This window comes from Bos indicus x Bos taurus, chromosome 5 (genome assembly GCF_003369695.1).
Source record: "Bos indicus x Bos taurus breed Angus x Brahman F1 hybrid chromosome 5, Bos_hybrid_MaternalHap_v2.0, whole genome shotgun sequence".
NCBI classification, from domain to species: domain Eukaryota; kingdom Metazoa; phylum Chordata; class Mammalia; order Artiodactyla; family Bovidae; genus Bos; species Bos indicus x Bos taurus.
This window is the reverse complement of record NC_040080.1, coordinates 58713015-58731072: the sequence shown is the minus strand read 5'-3', so window position 1 is coordinate 58731072 and position 18058 is coordinate 58713015.

The following is an 18058-nucleotide window of genomic DNA, read 5'->3' as shown; positions in this document are numbered from 1 at the left end:
CACAGTCCGGAAACATGTAAGCTATTGATTTCTTGATAGCATCATTTGATCGCAAGTAAATAACTGCGTGAATCATGTTTTTGATATATATTTGAAGAATTTCATCTTTGAGGAACATGTTTTACTTTTTGAAAAGAGCTATAAATATGAGTTTCTTCCAACTATAATCAATGTTTATCACTATATTGATTTTCTTTCTGGTATTTTTCAATCTATAAACTTTTCTGAACTTAATCTGTAATTTTCCATTTTTGGTGTATTGAATTGTTGCTCAAAAGTGTTTTTTATCCACCTTGTGTATAAAAGAAAGAGAGGAAGAGAAATCTGCATTTTTGCTTTGGTGACTAATTTGTGCACTTTAGCCATGAGTAGGATTCATTTCCCCACTTGATAGCTAGATGATGTCCTCTTAGAATTTGAGGAGGAGGTAAAATTCTGATTCTCTCTTTTCCGAATTTCTTTTTCTCAAGCAGCACTGCCAAGAATAATAGTTCAATTACTCATTATGTTGACCTTTAAAATGGCCTAGTTACCCCAGGAAACAATTTTTGACCGAAGTGATCAAGATTGTCTGCATCCACCACTAAAAATAGTGGAAGTAAAGAGGTCTCTGCCTGTGATGTGTTGAACAGCCAGAAGAGGGCTATCGGTGGTCCATATCCTAAGGCAGCAGGAGTAGAACTAGGGCATGGATGGCAGCAGGGAGGCATGCTGTGGAAGGGTCCCCCACCCCAATGTCACTTGCCCGCTCTCACCAATATGGCAAGATTTGGTAGCTGTAACCGAGAGACCTAACATCTATAAAGAAATTGTACTTTGAAGTCTAATTCAAGTGTGGTTGGAATCAGGTTGGAACAGACTCACAGGGAGATTCTTCACTCCATCCATGTTATCAGAGGGAAAAGCAATGTCACATAGAATCTAAGAGCCAGAAGCAGTCACCTAAGGGGAGCTGCCATACAACGCACGATGCCCTGCAGAGCTCAGAACAGCACAAAAGTCCCCAGACTCATGAAAGGGAAAGGGAAACAAAGGCTGTGCCTTCAGATGGGAGGATGCCCACAGGTGAAGAAGCTGAGTTAGAAGAACTGCAAAGCCCATCAGCCTGAACAAACAGAAGTGAGGAGCCACACGCGGTGTCACTCCTGCCTCTCTACTCACATCACTGTGTGTTATCAGACAAGTTAATCCCTCAGTGTCTCCGTGTTCTCCTCTATGAAAAGTTAACACCTACGATTATTGTTATCAGGCTCCCCTGATAGCTCAGTGGGTAAAGAATCTGCCTGCAATGCAGAAGACCCTGGTTCCATCCCTGGGTTGGGAAGATTGGCTAGAGAAGGGATAGTCTACCCACTCCAGTATTCTTGGGCTTGCCTGGTGACTCAGCTGGTAAAGAATCAACCTGCAATGCAGGAGACCTGGATTAGATACCTGGGTTGGGAAGATCCCCTGGAGAAGGGAAAGGCTACCCGCTCCAGTATTCTGGCCTGGAGAATTCCATGGACTGAATAGTCCATGGGGTTGCAAAGAGTCCGATGTGACTGAGCGACTTTCACTTCAAGATTACTGTGATATATTCAATGCATTCATTTCTGTAGTGCTTAGAAGAGAGTACTCTAGAAGCGTTAATTTTTGTTAAATGTGTTATTATGGATTTCTAGCGTCCTCTTTGCTGTTTATATTGTTTGTGCATTCTGTACATGTTTTGTAGAGACAATTATTTATGGATAACATTGCTCTATTGGCCAAGATAACTCTTAAACTACACAATAGTAGTATTAGTCACTCAGTTGTGTCTGACTCTTTGCAACCGCATGGACTGTGGTCCACTAGATTCTCCAGGCAAGAATACTAGAGTGGGTTGCCATTTCCTTCTCCAGAGGATCTTTCCGACCCAGGAATTGAACCCAGGTCTTCTGCCTTGCAGGCAGATTCTTTACTGTCTGAGCTATAGGGAAGTCCCTAGACAATAGAATTAAACTAGACAATAAAATTAATCAAATTCCCTTTTATTAACTGAGAGGGAAGCCACCTGTCATATTAGCTGTCTCTGCCTACCTTAATGCCTGATAGCTGAAACTATAAAGGGGAAGCAGAACCAATAGAAAGCTGAAATAAACTTCCTAAAAGGTATCTTGGTCTTTTAACCTTCTACATAATACACTAAATATATAGTTCTGCTAACATTGGTGAGGAGCCTTTAAGACCAGAGACAAAATAATTTTTTCTAAGAATGCTTGAAAAATAGTGGCAGCTTGTTTTCCATGTAAACTGTCAACATCACTAGATCAGGGACAGTATCAATCATACTTATCCTGCACAAGGCCTAAGACGGAATAGATGGTTGTCTAATCAGTTTTGTTTTGCTCAGCCAATATTTATTGAAAGTCTATTATATGCCAGGCACAGCACTCAACATCGCAGAAGACAACCAAAGCCCATTCCCTCATAAAGCTTATATTGCAGTGGCAAAGAGAGATGATAAACAAAAAAGGAAATGACAGAGAGACAGAAAAATCGATTGTCTATTGATGTTTAATGTAATGTCAGTTGATAATGATTGCTGTGAACAAAGATAGAGCAGAAAGTGATGGAGGCTAGTGACTAAGATTAGTGATCAGGGACAACCTCTCTGTTCATAAAAGACCTAGCTGAACAAGGGGGCTATGATTGGGAAAGAGCATTCCTGATAGAGGGAATGGCCCTCAAGAGTAGTGAGGCTAGGGTGTCCTGAACCGAGAGGAGCAGAGGGAGGAGAAAGGATGGGATTGTCCAGGGCTAAGCCACATAGCAGGGCTGTGTGGGCCATGCGGAGGCTTCACAGTTGACTCCTTGTTCTCTGGAGAGTCCCTGGAGGCTTCAAGCAGCGGAGGAAAGCATCTGACGTATGATCAAAGGTTCATGCTGCAGTTATGTGTGAAGCACCTGTTTCCCAGGGGATTAATGGGCGAATTGGTCACAGAGCAGAACCTTTAAGAACACTGTTGAACACTTGACTGCACTACTGCCCGCGTGGCCAGGCTCTTCTGTGAGTCAGAGAAGACACCTTTCCTGAGAAACCTGCCTATTCCCTTCCTAAATGCTGTGGACCTTGGCATTTATCATCATCTTCCAGTTTTCATACACAGATTTAGGAGTCTTTCTTGATTTTTTTAGGATATTGTATCATAAAATATTATATTTTTGGCTTGTCTGTTAATAAACCCATTTGTATATCATTTGAATAAATTTACAGGTTGGATCACTGGGCTCTAACTATGCAGGAAAAGTTAAAATCTGTTTATGTTAAATGCTACAGCTGCATAAAAATTATTATCTAGTACTTACCAATCACCTCCTAAAAATCTGCCTTAAATTTCTTTACTCAGAAGCAGAAGAATAAACAGGAAAGAAGAGACTTGACTGTGGTTTAACCTTAAAGAAACAGATTTCTCTTCCCCTAACTCAGTGAGTCCTTTAGCTATTTGATAGGACTGTGACATATGTCTTGGGCCCTAAATTAAGTAGTGAATGAAACTAACATAGCAGGCTTTCCTGGATTATTCCTGCAGATCTGGGTCTATTTGTGAACAAGCTATAGCCTGGAACTAAATAAAACCTTTGACTATGGATCACAAAAAACTGTGGAAAATTCTTCAAGAGATGGGAATACCAGACCACCTCACCTGCCTCCTGAGAAATCTGTATGCAGATCAAGAAGCAAGAATTAGAACTGGACATGGAACAATGGACTGGTTCAAAATTGAGAAAGGAGTACGTCAAGGTTGTATATTGTCATCTTGTTTATTTAACTTATCTGAAGAGTACATCATGTGAAATGCCAGACTGGATAAAGCACAAGCTGGAATCCAGATTGCAGGGAGAAATATCAATAACTTCAGATATTCAGATGACGCCACCCTTATGGCAGAAAGTGAAGAGGAACTGCAGAGCCTCTTGATGAAAATGAAAGAGGAGAGTGAAAAAGCTGGCTTAAAACTCAACATTCAGAAAACGAAGATCAAGGCATCTGGTCCCATCACTTCATGGCAAATAAATGGAGAAACAATGGAAACAGTGAGACATTTTATTTACTTGGGCTCCAAAATCACTGCAGATGGTGACTACAGCCTTGAAATTAAAAGATGCTTGCTCCTTGGAAGAAAAGCTATAACCAACCTAGACAGCATATTAAAAAGAACAGACATTACTTTACCAACAAAGGTCCATCTAGTCAAAGCGATGGTTATTCCAGTAGGCATGTGTGGATGTGAGAGTTGGACCATAAAGAAAGCTGAGCGCTAAGAACTGATGCATTTGAACTCTGGTGTTAGAGAAGACTCTTGAGAATCCCTTGGACTGCAAGGAGATCCAACCAGTCAATCCTAAAGGAGATCAGTCCTGAATATTCATTGGAAGGACTGATGCTGAGCTAAATTTCCAATATTTTGACCACCTGATAGGAATAACTGACTCATTTGAAAAGACCCTGATGCTGGGAAAGATTGAAGGGAGGAGGAAAAGGGAATGACAGAGGATGAGATGGTTGGATGGCATCGCTGACTCAATGAACATGAATTTGAGCAAGCTCCAAGAGATGGTGATGGACAGGGAATCCTGGCGTGCTGTAGTCCATGGGGTCACAAAGAGTTGGACACGACTGAATGACTGAACTGAACTAAACTGATAGCCTGGAATAAAAAGACATATCCAGATCCCTAAATCATAGTTATTTTAATATTTGAATGCACCTCAGTAGGAAGACATAGTTTGAATATTAACTTAGGTGGCTAACCTCAGTTTCTCCATCTGTAAAATGGAAATATTAATACTTACCATGTGTGAAGTCAAGTGGGCCTTAGAAAGCATCACTACGAACAAAGCTAGTGGAGGTGATGGAATCCAGTTGAGCTATTCCAAATCCTGAAAGATGATGCTATGAAAGTGCTGCACTCAATATGCCAGCAAATTTGGAAAACTCAGCAGTGGCCTCAGGACTGGAAAAGATCAGTTTTCATTCCAATCCCAAAGATCAGTTTTCATTCCAATCCCAAAGAAAGGCAATGTCAAAGAATGCTCAAACTACTGCACAATTGCACTCATCTCACATGCTAGTAAAGTAATGCTCAAAATTCTCCAAGCCCGGCTTCAGCAATATGTGAACCATGAACTTCCTGATGTTCAAGCTGGTTTTAGAAAAGGCAGAGGAACCAGAGATCAAATTGCCAACATCTGCTGGATCATGGAAAAAGCAAGCGAGTTCCAGAAAAACATCTATTTCTGCTTTATTGACTATGCCAAAGCCTTTGACTGTGTGGATCACAATAAACTGTGGAAAATTCTGAAAGAGATGGGAATACCAGACCACCTGATCTGCCTCTTGAGAAATTTGTATGCGGGTCAGGAAGCAACAGTTAGAACTGGACATGGAACAACAGACTGGTTCCAAATAGGAAAAGGAGTTCGTCAAGGCTGTATATTGTCACCCTGTTTATTTAACTTATATGCAGAGTACATCATGAGAAACGCTGGACTGGAAGAAACACAAACTGGAATCAAGATTGCCAGGAGAAATCTCAATAACCTCAGATATGCAGATGACATCACCCTTATGGCAGAAAGTGAAGAGGAACTAAAAAGCCTCTTGATGAAAGTGAAAGAGGAGAGTGAAAAAGTTGGCTTAAAGCTCAATATTCAGAAAACGAAGATCATGGCATCCAGTCCCACCACTTCATGAGAAATAGATGGGGAAACAGTGGAAACAGTGTCAGACTTTATTTTTCTGGGCTCCAAAATCACTACAGATGGTGACTGCAGCCATGAAATTAAAAGATGCTTACTCTTTGGAAGGAAAGTTATGACCAACCTAGATAGCATATTCAAAAGAAGAGACATTACTTTGCCAACAAAGGTCCGTCTAGTCAAGGCTATGGTTTTTCCTGTGGTCATGTATGGATGTGAGAGTTGGACTGTGAAGAAGGCTGAGCGCCGAAGAATTGATGCTTCTGAACTGTGGTGTTGGAGAAGACTCTTGAGAGTCCCTTGGACTGCAAGGAGATCCAACCAGTCCATTCTGAAGGAGATCAGCCCTGGGATTTCTTTGGAAGGAATGATGCTAAAGCTGAAACTCCAGTACTTTGGCCACCTGATGCCAAGAGTTGACTCATTGGAAAAGACTCTGCTGCTGGGAGGGATTGGGGGCAGGAGGAGAAGGGGACGACAGAGGATGAGATGGCTGGATGGCATCACTGACTCGATGGACGTGAGTCTGAGTGAACTCCGGGAGTTGGTGATGGACAGGGAGGCCTGGCGTGCTTCGATTCATGGGGTCGCAAAGAGTTGGACACGACTGAGCGACTGATCTGATCTGATCTGATCTGATGTGTACATATTCCAATATGTGCTGAAGGTTGTGTATTTGCACTAGGCATGTGGCTAGATTAGTGGAATATCAAGTAAAATAATTTTGATTCCTATTTTTAAGAAGCTGATGACCTTTTTCACAAGTTTAGTTCATCAAGGTATTACTCTGGGTGGGAGAGGATCTAGGGACAAGAAGAAGAAAGCCTTGGGTATGAAGTGACATTTGAGGTGATTGTTCAAAGGAGGGATAAGAGAGTTTAGAAATAAGGGAGAGAAAACCGAGCCAGAAACAAAGGGAAGCACAAAAAATTCTAGAATAGGGCAGCGCAAGATTGTGTGTGTTTGGGTTGAGTGGGTGGACTAGAATTAGTTTTGTATGTGAATGCCTAAAATCCTAAAGTAGAGACCTAAACAAGATGAAGGTTCATTAATTTCTCATATAAAAGTTAAAAGCAGGACCCAGGGATGCTATGGCACTTCATCATGTCAGGGACACAAGTTTCTTCCATTTTGTTCCAGTAGGTGTGGCCTCATTCTCAAAATTATACCTTACAGTTACGAGGGCTATTCCAGCTCCAGCCATGAAACCAACATTCCCAAGGACAGGAAGGAGTTAAGGAAGGAGGTCACGTTCCCAACCCCTTGCTAGTTATATATATCAGTGATACTCTGGGACCACATGGAGATGGAAGTATGATCAAGAAATATGGTCTTTATTCTGGGCCCAGATAACCATGGTGATGGGTTTGACTAAAGCAGGAAAGAATGATCAAAGGGAGACACTGCAGATCTCTGACTCTGTGTGTGTGTGCCTTTATACTTGTGCCCATGCATATGTGTGAAGCTATGCACATTCCTAAATGGCAAGTGGGGAGATGAAGATTAAATGAGATGATATGTAAGAGATTACTTTGCAAATGGATAAAGGGCTGTACAAAATTAAGGAATTAGTTTAGGACAAATACATACGTTAGTAGTTCCTTATCCACTGTTACAAAAAAAGAGCCTGAGTTTACAACACACTGGCAGATATAAACAAACTAAACAGAACTGGTTACTTCCTCATTTATGTTCCCATGACACTTTAACTTATATTACATAAGTTATTTTTCTTAATAAGAGTTTCTTTCTCTAAACTCTCTAGGCCATAAATAACATTGATAAACTTTATACAGTTATAACAGTTATAAAGTTTATTTTCAGAAACTCTCTGGACTATAAATAACATCTTTGGTTTGGGGAAATGTATTCCCCCCATCTGATGCTTCCTTCCATGTGGTTTGAAATCCATTCATGTAATACTTTTAGACTTTGCATCTTAGAATATAGTTAAGCATGGGGGATAAACAACTTAACCAAGAAAATTTGGGTAAAGAAATGGTCACATATAGCTATACCCCTTCCCCTCTCTCTCTGTGAAGTCCTGTCTCGAAAGGCCATACATTCTGTCCTGCTCCTCTAAACAAAAGTTTTAAAGTTTGGGGAGATAATTCCATTAGGAGTATTGACATCTGGTGCACAGGCAGGGAATATTGAGGGAGAAATAAAGAGGATTAGGTTTGCGAAGATGGAGTGGCTAGGACAGATGGATTTCAGCTTTGGGGAGGAGGATGGACTCCTAGCAGTCTTGGCTAGTAGGTTCCAGCAGCTTGCGGTGCTTTGTGCCTGGCCGAGGGACTGATCTATTCATTCTTTCTTCCTGCAAATATTAACTAGTGTCTACTAGCTTCCAAATACACTGTTCTCAGCACTGGAAATTTGGCATTAACCGAAGCAGTTCCAAAGCCTGGCACTCAAAGAGCTTTCATTGCAGCTGGGGAGATAGCCACCAGCAAATATGTTTTTTTATAATTACAAAGTGACATGTCAAACACCAATCAGTGCTTTGGAGTAAAATAAAAGCAGGGAAGAAGGTTGGGTAGGTAAGTGGCTCTGAGATGACTGAGCACCTACAAGTTTAAATAGCGTGGCCAGCAAAGTAGTCCTGAAGTGAGAGGGTGAGCGATGTGGAACCTGGGGCAATAGCAGGTGTGGGTCATTGGTGTATGGCTCTTCCCAGTTTGGAGACTTCTGGGGTCAGTGGTGCAAGGAGTATCTGGCAGAGAGTGCTGGGGTTGAAGGAGTCCCACATCCTTACAGTGACATCTCTTTCTTCCAGGGAGAGACACACAGCCCTGGTTAGCAATGAAGCGTAGTGTCTAAGAGGGTAAACCCCTTGGGCATGTTGTGGAGGGTTGGAGGCACTATGTCCTTCTCCATACTTCTGTCCACTTGAAGGGGTGTTGCTAGAGTAACATCCCTGGTCCTGTTTCAGCCCCTCACTCACCTGGGGGAAAGGGGTCACTTGCCTGATTTGATAGGATTTGGGAATAAGGAGTTGGACAGGATGTGCAGATAGTGCGCATCCAAAATCACTGTAGATGGTGACTACAGCCGTGAAATTAAAAGCTATGACAAATGTAGAAGCATATTAAAAAACAGAGATACTAGTTTGCCAACAAAGGTCCGTATAGTCAAAGCTATGGTTTTTCCAGTAGTCATGTATGGATGTGAGAATTGGACCATAAAGAAAGCTGAGCACCGAAGAATTGATGCTTTTGAACTGTGGTGTTGGAGAAGACACTTGAGAGTCCCTTGGACAGCAAGGAAGTCAAACCAGTCAATCCTAAAGGAAATCAGTCCTGAAAATTCATTGGCAAGACTGATGCTGAAGCTGAAGAAGCTCCAATACTTTGGCCACCTGATGTGAAGAACTGACTCTTTAGAAAAGACCATGATACTGGGAAAGATTGAGGGCAGGAGGAGAAGGGGATGACAGAGGACAAGATGGCTGAATGGCATCAACAACTCAATGGATATGAGTTTGAGCAAGCTTCGGGAGTTGGTGAAGGACAGGGAGGCCTAGTGTGCTGTTGTCTGTGGGGTCCCAGATTCAGACACAATTAAGTGACTGAACACCAATTGGATGTACAGAACTGTATCCGTTCCTCTCCACTTTCTCTTATCTAACTCTGGTTTGTGAGTTTGTACTCTGGATTGCTCATGGTCAGGTGGGGAGCTTTGCAATTCACAGGAGAGGGCTGTGGTCATTTGGAGCCCCCTGTGTCTGGTTAATAAACCTCCTTAAACCTGGTATTTGGCATTAAGAAACCCTCTTGTCTGCATGTTAGACACAGACTCTTTTAGCAACTTTATCAGGAAAAAAAAAAACAAAATTTGATCTTAATGTATTACTCTTTGATCTTATTTCTCAATTGGATCAGAACTGGGTGAGGAAGAAGGCTGCTATGTATTGGTCATGCTCAAACCCTAAGATTGTGAATGTGTAGAATCTGTTACCCATGCAATAACTAGTGAATGATAAGCTGATGGTTGAGTGTGTGCTCTTATAATTCACCCTGAGATCTTTTGGAACTGCAACCTCTAGCAAAAAGGGTAATGTAATTTATATAAGAGTGGGAAAAGCGCTAATGAATAGATAACATTAAGAAAAAGAGACCAGAAAGAGATGATTGTTCAGAACTAGGTTTTTCTATTTTAAAGGGTGAAACTTTCTATTCAGCAATACCCTCTCCTTGTGGCGTTTAAGTTTGAAAGGGTCACTCCTTCAGTTGAAGTTGCTGTGGGTAAGTTTTTAACATACCTGCCCAGATTACCGCAGTGGAAAAATTGTATCCTTGGTCTTTGACTGTTCATAAAGTCCCTGCTGCTGCTGCTGCTAAGTCCCTTCAGTCGTGTCTGACTCTGTGCAACCCCATAGACGGCAGCCCACCAGGCTCCCCTATCCCTGGGATTCTCCAGGCAAGAACACTGGAGTGGGTTGCCATTTCCTTCTCCAATGCATGAAAGTGAAAAGTGAAAGTGAGGTCGCTCAGTCGTGTCCGACTCTTAGCAACCCCATGGACTGCAGCCCACCAGTCTCCTCCGTCCATGGGATTTTCCAGGCAAGAGTACTGGAGTGGGGTGCTATCGCCTTCTCTGTCGTAAAGTCCCTAAACAACTACAATAATTATGGGTACTGTTCCTTTCTGACACCGTCTCCAAGAACTTGGTCTGTCCTGAAACTGAAGATAAGGTTTTGCTTTTCCCTTGGGAAGAATAAAGGAGCTGGGTGTTATTAAAAAAACAAAAACAGTAGTGGATGTTATGACAAAGAAAGGGTATTTTCTAAGCTACATAAGGATGGAACCATTTGAGAACCTGCAGAATTTTGAGAGAATGCTGAATGGTCTGAGTTTCTAAAGACGGGTGCTTAACACCAGTAACTACACTTCCTGGGCTTTGAGTCATTTTGTGATCATGTTTTAATTTTTTTTTTTCCTTCTTACATAGTTACTGATGAGCCTGAGGGCTCAGACAATGAAAATCAAAGCAGGAATCGTGAGAAAAACAGTTTGCTCTTCTTTTGTATTTTGCTGAGCATTAAAATTACATTTTTGTTTTTAAGTAGAAATTGCAGTGTAAAAGATACCATAATCCATATTTTGGTTCATTGGGGTGGCTGAATTCGGGTGTAATGGGATTTGCTTATATTCTACTGTCTGATAAATGCGACACCATAAACCTGCCTGGAGCTTTCTTGTGTAAACAAAAGACCAGAGAAATTAGCATTTGGATGAACTGCATTTATAAAACGCTATTAGCTTTTAAGAAAGATTTAGATTCTTTTCTCTAGTTTGTAAAAATCCTCTACTTCTGTCCTTGTTCTAGTCTGTTATCTACTGAATTCAATGTTATAAACACAAAAGTGTCCAATAAATATAACTCAATGATGACAGGCCTGGATATGAAAACAAAACAGCACTCAAAATTGCTAAAGGAAGTTGGTTATTGTTAGAGTTTTTAAAGGCCATGATAGTACAATTTGGTGGAATTCCCAGCTTCCCTTAAATAATGACAAAAGGTGGCCAGTGCTGTCTCTGTGAGGCCCAGGGGTATCTAGAATAAAGACGAATTAGGAGGAAGTGTCCAGAAGACTTAGCCAAGAGCTTTGTCCTAATAGGATGGAGGGTGGCATAATTCTGAAAATTCTCCTTAAGGAATCATATCCATTGATAAGTTTTCCGGCTCTGCTCAGAAAGGGTGCCACAGAGCTGTATTAACTTGCTGTGTGAAATAACACTTTACCTTGTTACATCTGGAACATTATAACTGACTTGGTGAGCTTGACTGATATCCCTTCTCTGAGAGTTCATCTTGAATGCTTTATGAATGACAGCCAAGCTCTGAGACCCATCACAACCTGTCTTATATAGAGTTGGTCATCCATAAAACTACCGTCCCTTTAAAAAATGACCAATTTTGAACAGATTTGTGAAAGGGTGCCTCTGCTTCTAAATTGTGAAGTCATATTAATGTAAATAGGGTTAGAGTTGGGAGAGAAATCATCCTGAAACATTACTATTTCAATTCTTTTTGAAGACTGAAACTAGTAATAATTAAACCTAATGCACTCCTTAGGGATTCTTTATTTTCATAGAAATTTGGCTTGAACTAAGGAAAAACCCAGGTATAGTGTTTCAATGTTGTGCTGAGGGATTGCTTGACTGTTCCTTCAAAAGGCATGAGGTTGTTTTATTGACAGTTTATGGTTGGATTTTCATAGCAAGCATAAAATAGTTGAAGCAGCAAATGATTTGTGAGTGCCTGTGACGGTTAGGTATAGGGAGGTATATACTGTTTTCTCTAGTGATCTGCAAATCTACTGGCACTACAGAAAGACTTCTCTGTGTGAGATGACCATATATATCTTTTATTTTTAATATTTCTTAGATTTTGGCCTTCTTCAATGATTTACTTCCAACCAGGGTGTTTCTTGCCAAGTCCTCTGTCCTTACACATTTTGTAGACTGAGGGTGAGAGTAAAATGAGTACGTGCCTCAGTTACAAACTGCTTATCAGTGTTTTTTTAAAAAAATCACTTTTGAGATTCTCCCCAGTTTACCCAGAGACCTCTTAACACTGGAGGATTAAACAGGAGTCTATGGCAGGCTTTAGCGTCTCCCGTTGCTGTTCATAATAAAGCCCCTTTGTTCTTCAAACTTCATCATATTCATGCAGATTTATGCTAATTATTACTTCCTATGCAAATATTTCAATTTAGTGTTTATAACAGAGAAAGTACTGACCAGCAGGCCTGAAACTGAAGCTTAGATCAGCTCTTAATTATGAGACCTCCTATATTCTGCTTAATCTCTCTGGGACATAGTTTCACCTGTGTAGCATGGAGATCTTAACTATCTTACAAAGCTGTGGTAAGAATTCAGTAGATGGAAAGCTTTACAGAGTTTGAAGCACCTTACAGGTATTGGGCAAGTGGTAGATACTACAGTTTGTTCACCCAATCCATTATCCTCCTCTTAGCAATGGACTTCTATCTGAATCCAGCCTGGGGCTGTAAGTCTAGCCTCACTTACAGCTAGGTGTGGCCATGTATTTAAGCTCTTGCCAGAGGAATAAAAGGAGAGGTATGTATCACTTTGGCTGTATTTACCTAGCAGGATATAGGTGGCCCTGGATTTCAACTTTGTCCTCTTTCTGATGGGCTGGAAGGGTTACTAGCAGAGTGACCTTGGAGCACAAGTATTTGTTACACCAGGTCCCTGAATCAGTGGAAGGGACAGCGCTGTCAGCTGCTCTAGAATACCTGTCCTGGACCAGGTCCTGGACCTGTCCATGGTGCTGGACCATGAAAGAGAAGTAAATTCTATTTTGTTTGGGCACTTGAACTTTGGGATCTGTATGTAAGAGCAGTTTAGCCTATTGGGACTAAGCAGGCACAAACACACAGAATAAATACTGGCCTTATTTTTTAGTCCTTGTAGATAGAGATCCACAGAGTAATAGAGCTGGAACAATCTACAGAAGTCACATGGAAAAAAAAAAAACAAAGCACACTTAGGGAACAATTTTTATTTAGTCACAGGACAGATTAGTTACAGAACTGGAATAAAATCCAGTGTTCATAACTTTGCTTCTTTGTAAAGTGAATAATAATTAGAATATGTAAGGGCTTCCCAAATGGCTCCATGGTAAAGAATCTGCCTCCAATGCAGAAGTCACAGGAGCATTGGGTTTGATCCCTGGATTGGGAAGATCCTCTGGAGGAGAAAATGGCAACTCACTCCAGTGTTCTGGCCTGGAGAATCTCATGGACAGAGGAACCTGGTGGACTGCAGTCCATTCATGGGATTGCAGAGAGTCAGACATGACTGAGTGACTGAGCACTGGCAATATTAAAAATATGCAATCTAATACCTGAAAGGTGGTAGAGACAGAATGTATGAATAGATACAGAAAGTACCCATATAAACTTTTTATAAGCCCTCTACAAATGGAAGGGTAGAGAAGTGACATTTCACCCAACCTTTCACTTTGAGGTCAGGATGCAAAACCAGGTTGTCACAGAGCACAAGCTCAGGGGCCTTGTTGTTAACAGTTCCAGAGTATGACGAGTCCATGTGGCAGACAAAGGGTTGCAGCCTTTTTTGGTCCCATGTGAGAATCGCATCAGAGGAAAAATGACCACTCTAGCAGTGGTGCTGGGTATGTGTTAGACGCAGCTGCTGGAAGCTTTTGTACTCAAAAAGATTGATCTAAAATGGCCTCTCAAAACATAACCCAATGAGAAAAAGAGACAAGTTTATGTTTCCAGCATTTGAACCAAAACACGTTCACTCTGCTTTAAAAGGTCTTATGGGACTAAAAAAGCCCAGGGAAATAGAAGTTGCTGTTCTCATTAAAAGAGAGAGGTATTTTTATTCATTGTTTTTATTCACATCAGTTAATTCAACATGCCTTGAAGGGGCCTCTTCCAGGCTGGCAATATTAAAGTAGCAGCTTACTCACTAATTATAAACAAACATTAGTCAAGTTGACTTACAAAAGTTGGTGCATGGATAAAAAGCAAAAGAATTACCTTCTACCTGACAGATGGAATGAGTCCCCAAAGTCTCTTTGGGTCTTATAACAACATGCCATGCAAGAGACTTAGAATGAAATCCAAACTCTTGGACTATGACTTGTAAATGATCTGACCCATACCCATCTCTCACTTTTATCTCCGAACCCTCCTCCTGGAGTTCACTACTGAGAAGCTCCCCCCCCCCACCTTTTTTTTTTCCTGTCCTATGACCATAGCCCCTTTCTGGTGCTGCAAGGTTCTATGCATACAGTTACTATGGCTGGATGCTTCTCCTGTTCTTGCATCTCAAGGCAAACATCACCTCCTTTGAGACACCTTTGTGACCACCCTACAAAGGCAGGTTCTTGCCACTCCATTTTTCCTTCAGTTTAGTTTATTTCCTTCATTAATAGAAATTTCTATTTATTTTATTTTTGTGTCTGTTGATTTATGGCTGGACATTAATCTCCCCTACTGGACAATGGCTAAATCAGAGAATGATCTGTTCCATAAAAGGGACAAAGTTCAATCCAGGGAGGTCAGAAAACTCCAGGTTGAGACCAAGTTAGAGCTCAAATAGGAAGAAACTGAAACCAAAGGACTCAGGATGGAAACTGGGAAACCTGATAGAGTTTCCTTGGAATGGCAGACAGGCTGGGGGATGCCCAAACGGAAATCTATCTGTTAATAGTATGGGAAGAGGAACAAGACGACCAGGGAAGTCAGTGACCCCAGAAGAAGCCAATGAAGCAGAAGCTAAGGCAGGGAAAGGGCAGAGTTTTAGATGGACTGATTCCTGGGCCAGTGACTTCACTTCCATCTGAAGGCGATGCTGTTTTTCCTTTGGTCAGACAGCTGGAGGGTGATTCTTTCTTCTGTCTGGTGTCACCTCTGACCAGTTCTTAACTTTGTACACATATCTGATGCTGAAGCTGAAGCACTAATACTTTGGCCACCTGATGTGAAGAGCTGACTCATTGGAAAGGACCCTGGTGCTGGGAAGGATTGAGGGCAAGAGGAGAAGCAGGCGGCAGATGAGATAGTTGGATGGCATCACTGACTCAATGAACTTAAATTTGATCAGACTCAGGGAGATAGTGAAAGACAGAGAATCCCGGAGCACTGCAGTTCATGGGGTTGCAAAGAGTTGGACATGACTTAGCAACTAAACAACAATAACTCAGCAATGGGATATTTTCTAACACCTAAGGGAGCTGACGTCTATGATAGAAGGTATGCTCTTTGGTCTCAAAGCAGTTTGTAAATCCTGAGCTGTCCTTCTCCCTTTCCTCAATTCTGACAGGCATGTGTCCCATTTATACATCAAAACCCTCTTCAAGTTCTCCTTCTTTTAAATTCACCTTCCGCTTATTAGAGAGGAGCCCAGGAATCCTCCTGGTGTGTGGACTGCCCCAAGTACAGATGAATCTCTTTAGACTCTGCCTTTCTGTTGTTATAGTAACAGCAGATGTGCCTTCTGGAACACTGTTGTGAGGATCATAAGAGAGATTTACTTGGTCCCAATTCTATTTCAGACTTAAAAAAATATCCTATATCCACAATGGTACTTTTTATCATGCATTATTGAAAGCAGGAGAAGTTAACAGAGTAATAGAACCAACTCTTTGTAAGAAGTAGGACATGTAACATGGTGAAATCTGGTATCTAGTATGTTCTACTTTAGTGAAGAAAATATAATGCTAATACTTTACCTTACTGTGATCATCAGCATAAATTGTTCAATAAAACATATGAGTATAATGGAAACTTCAAAAATGTCAAATAGTTGATATATGATATAAAATGTATTTCACCTAGCTTCGATTTTTATATTGGTAAAATGAATGAAACAATGCATTTAAATGCAGAAACCCGTATTATCATAAACATATTTGCTAAAAACAGGAAGCATAAATTGTGGTTAAATTTAGTAATGTCTGAGGGTATGCTTGAATGTTTCTTAGTGATTAAATGTGAACAATTGCTTCTTTAAGGTAAAGGTCTGTGTATATGTGATTAATCCAATTGAAATGAAAGTGCAGACAGCTCATGCCATGCCTGGTTATCAGAATGATTGATTTTAGTCTGTGCTTCCAGGTGAAAAAAATATCTGTTAATAATCCTAGCAGCCCAGCCCCTGATGTCACTGATAGCTCAATGATTTCTGCACATTCTGCATTATGGAGCTCATTTGCAGGTAGAAGGTCTACACAATGATCCACTGGATCACAAAATTATAGCATGAAAAAATTGACATCCAGATTTATGCAAGAATTATGACTGCAAAGTGCATTTCATCAGTGAGAAGTTTAAAATTGCTGCTGTTGTTGCTGTCACGAGCATGTTATTTTCTTTGGTTTGTGTGTAGGCAAGGCTGTCAAGCTTTTATCACACAAACTGGTGTTTTTGTGTACTGTAGCTCTCTGCCTGCTGGTGACAGCCAGTCTCTGAACCCGGGTTGTTATTAAGTCTTCAGCTTTAAGATAGTACTTTACCAACTTGGCTGAATTACACTTGATCATAAACGCCTTACTGTTTTACTGGGTGTAAAAAGTTCGGAGCAAAATACAAAAGTACTGTGCCATAAGTATTGGTGGGTTGCTGGTAGAGGCTGTTGCTGTTTGTCGCTGCAGAGGAAATGTTGTCATCCTTAAAAATCTCAGTTCTGGGTCCTCTTGAAATGAAGCACTGGGGTTAGCCAGAGACTTCTCATGTAAAAGTCAGATGTCTTCTCTATCCTGTAACCCCTGATTTCTTAGACTTACTCACTATGTCATCCAATTGTCAAACACTCCAGCCCTGTGCCCTTCTGCTAAGAAACTTGTTTTCTGTCTACCAAGCTATTTGTTTCTGGATGCATGTTGGTCTAAAATGTCTCTGGGGATTTATCTGGCACCAACTCTCTTTCAGATTAAATTTTTTTCACGTACTCACAATTGGTTTTGGTGCTTTGCTATAAAGAAACCAGGAGAAACTGACAGAGCAATAGAGCCAAATCTTGGAAGGAAAGCAGTGAAGATGTCTTTTATATGATGAAATATTATACATAGCATGTTCTACTTTTATGGAGGGAAACATAATGCTAATACATTATCTGGTTTTGATTATTAGGGCATATTGCAAGGTAAAAATATACGAATAGCAGGGAAGCATCAAATGCTGCAAATAACACATCTAAACCAGTGAGTAAAAGTTGTTCAGTTGTGTCTGACTCTTTGCGACACCATGGACTATACAGTCCATAGAATTTTCCAGGCCAGAATACTGAAGTGCGTAGCCTTTCTCTTCTCTAGGGGATCTTTCCAACCCACGCATGAAACCCAGGTCTCCCACATTGCAGGAAGATTCTTTACCAGCTGAGCCTCAAGGGAAACCCAAGAATACAGGAATGGGTAGCCTATCCCTTTTCCAGTAGATCTTCCTGACCCAGGAATTGAACTGGGATCTCCTGCATTGCAGGTGAATTCCTTACCAACTGAGTTATCAGGGAAGCCCCTTCTAAACCAGAGTGCATTTGTTTATTTGGCTTCAGTTGTTATGCTTTTGAAACTGTGCCGTAAGTATTGGTGGGTTGCTGGTAGAGGCTGTTGCTGTTTGTCACTGCAGAGGAAATGTTGTCATCCTTAAAAATCTGTGTGAGTCAATGTATGTAGAAGCCTTTCTTAGAAGATTTTATATAATCATGTCTGGTACAATACCTGTCCCTCAACAGGTGATCTGTGATAGGAGTCATTATTATTATTATTATTAATGTTAGAAAAGTCCTCTTGATGAAAGTGAAAGAGGAGAGTGAAAAAGTTGGCTTAAAGCTCA